We start from the raw sequence: 7,914 nt of genomic DNA, 5'->3' as shown, positions 1-7,914 counted from the left end.
TGGGAACGATACTCACTCATCACTTTATTACTTGAACCGACATGTATACTTGCAAAAAATCGCATATCATTTCACACGCGATAGGAACCAGATCCAACAATGTTGCTATTAGAGGGAGTCTAAAACTCGTACTCATTTCCTTTAACTAAGTTTTTTCCCCACTAGGTTTTCCTAGTAAAGGTTTTTATTGAGGTAATTTGTTATGGGAGATTTTTACTCTTTTTCTTTAATTAGGCTTTTATCCTACAAAATTTTTCCTAAAAGTTTTAACAAAACACATTTTCGTTGATGGACATTCAAGGGGAAGTATTGAGAATTCATTGATAAATGGATGTCCATACAACTTGTAACGCCCTCAACCCAACTCGATTAACCGGATTCAGATCTTGGGTGTTACACACAAATACATACACAAGCTTAGTTTTCTTGTACAATCTTACAAATAATGACAACTTTGACTACAAAATTTCAAAGTTAAAATACATAAGTAAATACAATGGGTAATCACAACTACAACATGAGGTAATTAATTACAATGATATCCAAACTAAAACCCTAATCTATTACAGATACTTCTATCTACCACTTCCTTGGGTTAGTCTTAGTATCGGTCCTCAAGGTGCAGTGTCTCAAACAACCTGAAACAATAAGTATACTTATGTAAGTTGGTAAGAACTCAGTGAGAATTAATCATTTAAACCTTTATTGGTTTCCATAAAGTGCCAACTTCTCTTCTTTCAACATCAACAGTCTATTACAATAAGCATTGCATAAATCACACAGCATATTAATTTATTCTATCCACAAGTTTGTGGTCTGAATCAATTATCGTCGTGTATCCTTGACATCTTTCTCTCAAGAAATCTATTTCAACTCCTCTTGGACGTGGTTATTTGCCCTTATTCTTTTAAACCAATGTTTGAAACCAATTCTTATACCTAATTCTTAATTTTCACTGTCTACAGACAAACGCCCTTGTTCAAGTTATCAGACACAACCTTATTCAGTTTGTTCTTTCAATGAAGGTTCGACCACCCCACTATCTCTTCAATTATTCCTTAATTAATTTGGTCATTTATCAGTATCCTTTCCATACCAAAGGCTTCAGAACTTATTTTATATGCTTAAGTTCAACCCAATCTAATTTTCACAATTACGACTTATTGACGGCCCCTCTTCGAATGCTCAATTTTCAACATATACTCAGAACATACTCTCAGTGAAATCCCCATTATATTTCTTCAAATCGTTACCTTTAGTCCTATCCTAACTTGGTTTTGTCCTTAACATATATTCAATCAATATCTTAAATTATTCTAATTCCACTGCTCATATTTAATAACCAAACTAAACACGCCATATAGCTATATAAAAAAACTCATCATATGGTCATTCATTAGAATACGCCTCGAGGGCTTATCAATCATTTTTCACCTTGGTAATTAGACAAAGACCTACAACCCAGTTATTGACACTATTCATACAAAGCATTTCAAGTCACCAATCATACGGCCTATAGAAATCATGCTTCACATACTAGCCACAGTCGTGTCGATGCACTTCAACATAATGCATACCTATACGCCATTCATCATGCAATTCAGACTTACCTAATTTCTTATATCACATATATACTCTCTTCTCTAATCTCTTGTATACTCTTCATGATTTCCAAAGTATAGATCATAACAATACCTTAAGGGATACTTAACCACCTTGAATGAACTAAGTTACGCCATTCATTATTTTGTGTCATTAATTCTAGTAGATACCACCCTAGTTTCATCATTTTCTTATACGCTAGTTATCATGCTCTTATCCTACTAAACCTTCTTTATCTGATAAACTGATAAATCCTTTCATACTTTTCATAAGTTTTTTGTCACAATAATAACTTCTTAACAGCATCTATCCTCAAAATCCACTTCTAACAACTCATGCCTTAAGTCATACTCTTATTTCAAACAATTATTCGCTAATTTTTACCTTTGGTATAGACATATGTATTTGGGGAACACTTTTGTTAAACTGAATACCTTTAAAATGACACTCAAACATACCCTAATTTTATACCACGCATATTTATTCTTACAAGACATTTCTTAAATCATTCAATTGAATTCCATATCCATTATGCAAGAATACGTATATTCAGAATTCCCTTTTTCTAGATTCCTTATTATTTCAAGAGAGATCATTAAATCTCAGAAAATCGTGTCTTGACAGATTCCAAATAACTCTGATTCAACCATTAACCATAATATGGACAAACTCAAAATGACAGAGCCTTAGATCTTACATAGCTACAACTATATATACATATCTTACCATTTCAGATCATCTTGGCGAATACATTTATTATCTTGCAACTACATGGTTCTTTTCAATAACTTTTTCGATTAATTTATAAATCTTACTTACCCTTTACCTTGAGCCTAATAACACTTTACCTCAGCTATAATTATCACAAAATTATCTGACTCATTCATATCTTATCAAAATTACAAGTATACAAACCTTATCAGACATTTATGATAGATCTCACCATTCAAGCAAATAGAACATACCGTACAAGGTCATATACTTATGGTCAATTAATAACCTCAATTATTATACTGCCATGGGTTGAAACCACATGGTCTTACGTTTTCGTTCATGTATCGCGATATGCTATTTCGATTCTTATGTTAAAGGCTACGCCATGAATCATTTCTATCATATCAATTCATATTCTTTGCTACCATGAGACTCATCCTCATGGACTTGAGCACACATCATGCATCGCGATTGGCCAATTCAGTCATTACTTTGTTGAAAGATATGCTATGAGTGTTTTCTTGTTGTAGGATGCTATGGGTCAAAACCGCATGGTCTTTCGTTTCGTTCATACTTTGACTTGCCAGTCTGGTTAGCAATAACTGCCCTACCAAAGGCTCCATAAGGAGAACTTAATCATGGTATTCACTTACCCAAACTCGTTAATATGCCAAATAATTTCTTACCTTTAGTTCTCAAACTATACTTAAATAAATATCTTAATATCTGTCATTCATGACCTAACTTCATTCTTAAAATCTCATACATGTATCTTTCTTTTTGTACTTTTTCATGATTTTTTATTGAGATTTGGTCATGTTCACAAATATATTTTAATATGAACAGTACGCATACAAGACTCACTTACAGTAGCTTGAACGCCAGATCCAAACACCTGACTTGCAATTGACCGCTGCTCAAAGAACATAGAAACATCATCAAAACTCATTCACATACATATTACCATCTTCTTCTCAAACATTGAAAACCCCATACAATGCCCATTTTTCTTTAATCTTATTGTTCACCAAAGTTGACAGACCTACTCTTCGAGATTCCTCATACATAACTGAAATACTTACCAGGCTATGATGAAATCTTCTGCTATAGATCCGATCTTTAGTTCCAGCCTAAGGGTAGCAAACTATAAATGGCTTCCAAAGAAAGCCACAATAGCGTTTTCAAAAGAAAGAAGAAGATGAAATGCATTTCTCTCTAGACCATTTAACTAATATATTTATAGATAAAACTCATGTTCCCTTGATAAAACTTGACACATGTCACACTCTTTCAAAAAATATCTTTAATAGTGGTTTACAATTGTAAATGTGATTGTAAATAAGAGTCCACTCATGATAATATCTGATTACTGTACCCAGAGAGGCCCTAATTTCTATACATACGGAGCAACTAGCATCGTTGCTTCAATAACATGACGTATTACACCTTTGGAGAGTACTCCTTTCCTAGTCATCTCTCCACTTGGTTGTTATCTCATCCCAACCAACATAATGATCTATCCTTAAACCACCCTTGACTTAAACAGTATTAGGAATACGCCCATTCTTTTCACCAAAGAAAACTATCAGGCAGATACCACTTCACCAAACAGGCTATTTCAAAACTACACGCCAACCTTGAACTAGCCCAAACTGGGGTGTTACACAACTCCCAAAACTCTCAAAATTTTATTCACTAGCACCCTTTAAAGAATTTACAGGATGCCTTACTTTTTCTAATTTATGCATTCGTAACCTATGGTGGTTGAAGCCCTATAAAAAGATGGAATGTATTAGCTAATTGCATCCCAAATAAAAGTTAGGGGTGAGTAAAACTTGATTCGATTCGAAAAATCAATTTTTTTTTTGAATTTCGAATTAATCAAATCAAAATTTTTTAGTTCTTGGATTTTTTTAATCAACTCGAATAATTTGGTTTTTGTGAGTTATGTCGATTTGAACTTAACAACTCAAATAAGAATTTGATGTAAATTCCCTTTGGATCCATGATAGTTTTGAAAATGTGAAAATAGGTCCTTCTCAAAAATTAAAATGATTTAAAATGACCTTCCAAAATTCAAAATGTTTATAAAGTATTTTTCCAAAATTTTATAAAAATATAAGTAAAATAAAAATTTTAAAATAAAAATGCTAAATTAATTTTTTTAAAATTCAAGATGATAAATTTGAGGTCCTAAACAAGTAAGTTATCAAATTTAGTATGTCATACTAATTTTATTTCCCTTATTTTATTTTTAAAATTTAATTTGAACAAATTTATTCGATTTTACTTAATTCAAATTTTATTCACTCGACTCGATTTAAAAAGAATCAAAATAATATGATAAAATAAAACTCGTTGACTCAATTATATTAAAAAATTTCACTTAATTTATTTTATCAATCGCTCACCTTAGTAAAAGTTGAATTATCTTTCTCTTGGTATCTACTCTTCTCTCTTTTTTTCACTATTGTTTCTCGTAGTTTTATAATATAATTCAAATTATGTCTATAGATTTAAATTCCCATCTAAAAAAGGTTATTATTAAATGCAAAATGCAAGCATTGCAAACACCTATCTATTTTGAACTTTTGATAGGCCACAAGATAAGTCCCTTGACCAAACTGCCAATGCCCATTCATTCAGAAATTTCCCTTCTCATCAAAATAAGTTATGAATTAACATAATCTATTCACTTAATCCCTAGTTTTACTTTTGATCTCTTGTGGGAGCAGAATATCCTAAATAACTTATCCTCACAATTAGTATCCTAATTACTTATTTTCTTTGATTTGGTCCTTCGTTTAATTATAAAGAAGAAAAGACAACCCTTCCATTTTTTTTTTAAGAAAATTTAATAAAAGACAACCACTGTCTGAGTAATTCCTTCATCGGTCTAAAAATTCACAGCTATAGCTAAGTAAAAGCTCTTGTTTCGACCGCTCAATTAACTAAATTCCTCATCTTAGTCTTATCCTTTATTCGTCCCTACCTATATAGTAGTTAATATCTAATCCAGAAACTAAAAAAAAGAAAATAAAAGAAATAGGTATTAATATATAAAGGAGGTGATAAGCCTTTATTATCAATCCCTCTTGCATTTCTACCATCTTATTTAGACAAATATTTATACTACTATTTAAGTTTTTAAGTGAATTATATTACTTAATTAATTCAACACTAATTTAGTTAAGAAAATAATGAAAATATTTTTATATTTTTTCGTAACTAAAATAATTTATATTATTTGAGGGTATTTTAATCTTTTATTTAAAAATAAACAAAAATAAAATTAATTTTTGATGGGATTCATTCCCACATTAATTAGATTAGTATAACTTTAAACTTACCACTCAATCACACTTCATTTTAATATATTTCATACATTTTTATTTTAACATGCACAATTTATTATCTCTATCAGTTCTATATCTTTACTTATTATTATTTAAGCCCTTGACTGAGTTGGTGTCACAAGTCATGTAACAACCCATTTTCAGTAAAATCGGAACAGTGGTTTCGGGACCACAAATCTGAGTCAGAAAGAAAGTTTATTTTAATATTACTGAATGGTCCGTATTATGATAGGAATGTTATATGAAATTTCTGATAAATTTTTTTTACCGATTATGTGTTTAATTATGAAAAGGACCAAATTGCATAAAATGCACAAGTTGAGTTCTAGTAGCTAAAAGGATCAATTAGCTATGGAATTTAAAATTTGATGTCCTTATATAGTAATTAGACCATTAAAGAAAAGTTAGTAGATATTTTTGGCGATTCATCTATGGAAAATTAGAAAAAGACAAGGACTAATTTGGAAAGTAAAAAAAAATTAATGAATGATAAATAATTAAATAGAAATATTACCATTTTATATCATCTTCATCCCCAAAATTTGCATGAAAAGGAAACTAATCAAGCTTAATCGGTATGTTTTATTGTCTCATTTTTAGTATTTTTTATATTTTTAAGATCGAATAGTCTAATCTATCTATTTTGGGGATTAATTTGAAAAGTTATCAAAGTAACAAAGTTTTTCCATGGATGAATATGCTGAAATTTTGAAATTTATGGTAAAAAATGAAACGTTGTTGATAGATAAACAACTTTTATAAAAAGAATTTTGATGAAATTATGATTTAGGGATTAAATTGTAATGATGTAAAAGTTGTGGAAAAATTCTAAATTTTGTGAAATACATGTGCTATAAATATTATATGAAAATTTTGGTTAGACTTGGAATAAGGATTTAATTGCATGATTTTTTTTTCCAAACCTAGGGACGAAATTGGAATTTAAGTTTAGGGGCAAAATGGTAATTTTGCCTAGAGTGTAAACTGAATCCAATTCAATATAAAATGTGATAAAATGATGATTAAATTCATTTACTTAGATCTAGACAACTCAAATTCAAAGCTAGATCGAGGAAAAGAAAAAGTTTCGGATTAGTAAATTTTCATACACAAACAAGTGTCGAGGTAAGTTTGTGTAACCAAATCGTGTTTATTTTCATGCTTGAAATGAATGTGGTATGTGATTGTATGAATTATATAAATATTATAAATAAATGAAATAATCACATATTCGATCAAGTTTGAAAAATGTTAAGTTCCGTTTGAATAATGAAATTTGATGGATATATGTGATTTCCTGTAATGAATATGGTCCTGTATATGTTGCGAACAGAATATAGATCGGACAAGCAATCCTGTTTTAGCCCTCTCGAGCATCCTGTTAAATAGTTCTTGGAGCATCCTGATCAGTAGAGATTATGCATGTGTTGCGCACTACCGCAACTCTGTGTGAGCATCCTGTTACATGATTCGATCGGTTATGATCCAGCATTTATTGCAGACACAAACGCAGCTCTACGTGAGCATCTTGATATTGGCTCTTATGGGCTTCATAACATGGCTCACTTGAACTCTCTGTTACCTTATCCAGTGCTCCCTAATAATAACTCTTTGGAGTTACCTGTAAAGCTTTATAAGCTCCCTAAGTAAAACTCTTATGCGTTTCCTATTTAGCCCAGATAAGTGTCCCGTTACATGGCTCATCTGAGCATCCTGATATGTGGATCGAGAGTTTGCTCTCTGATTAAGTGCCCTAATGGGTACCCCTGATTATAAGTTGACAGTTTACAGCTTTATACACCTTGAGTGTACTACCTGAATATCCATTGATATTTCAATAATTCAACGGAATAAATTCCTGACATGAAAAATTGTGAGATTAAGAGCACTATATCTCTAATGCTTCTAAAATATCTGAAGGTTTATAGCAAGATGAACTCATCTATGCTTACTTGATGTCCATGTGAATTATGTGACTAACTTGCTTATTTGAGTGTATGTGATTAGGCAAATTTGCTAATTTTTTGGAAAGCATGATATTGTTATACTTATTTAAATGATTATGATTGGTAAGTTTACTTCTCGTTATACGAACTTACTAAGCATTAAATGCTTACTAGGTTTTGTTTTCTCTATTTTATAGAGTTCAGAAGCTTGTTAAGGTTGGAGAATGATCAGAGAATCATCACACTATCCTCCAGCTTGTTTTGGTATTAAAAGTAATCTTATTTTGGTATAATGG

The 7,914-nt window shown here is 30.8% G+C and overlaps 1 long non-coding RNA gene across 2 annotated transcripts; it reads right to left on the bottom strand.

Annotated features, from left to right (window-relative positions):
* Positions 1-421: 421 nt before the first annotated feature.
* On the bottom strand, positions 422-3,640 carry LOC128280534 (uncharacterized). 2 transcript variants are annotated; one of them, XR_008270625.1, is made up of 2 exons: positions 3,185-3,640; positions 422-638 (listed from the first exon to the last, which is right to left on the bottom strand). It is a non-coding gene; the product is annotated as an uncharacterized LOC128280534 (long non-coding RNA). The 2 variants fall into 2 exon arrangements; XR_008270626.1 differs by lacking the exon at positions 422-638 and adding an exon at positions 2,462-2,923.
* Between the last annotated feature and the right edge of the window lie 4,274 nt (positions 3,641-7,914).

Source organism: Gossypium arboreum, chromosome 9 (genome assembly GCF_025698485.1).
Source record: "Gossypium arboreum isolate Shixiya-1 chromosome 9, ASM2569848v2, whole genome shotgun sequence".
In the NCBI taxonomy this organism is placed as follows: domain Eukaryota; kingdom Viridiplantae; phylum Streptophyta; class Magnoliopsida; order Malvales; family Malvaceae; genus Gossypium; species Gossypium arboreum.
The sequence above is the reverse complement of the archived record's forward strand: the minus strand, read 5'-3'. Positions and strand labels throughout refer to the sequence as shown.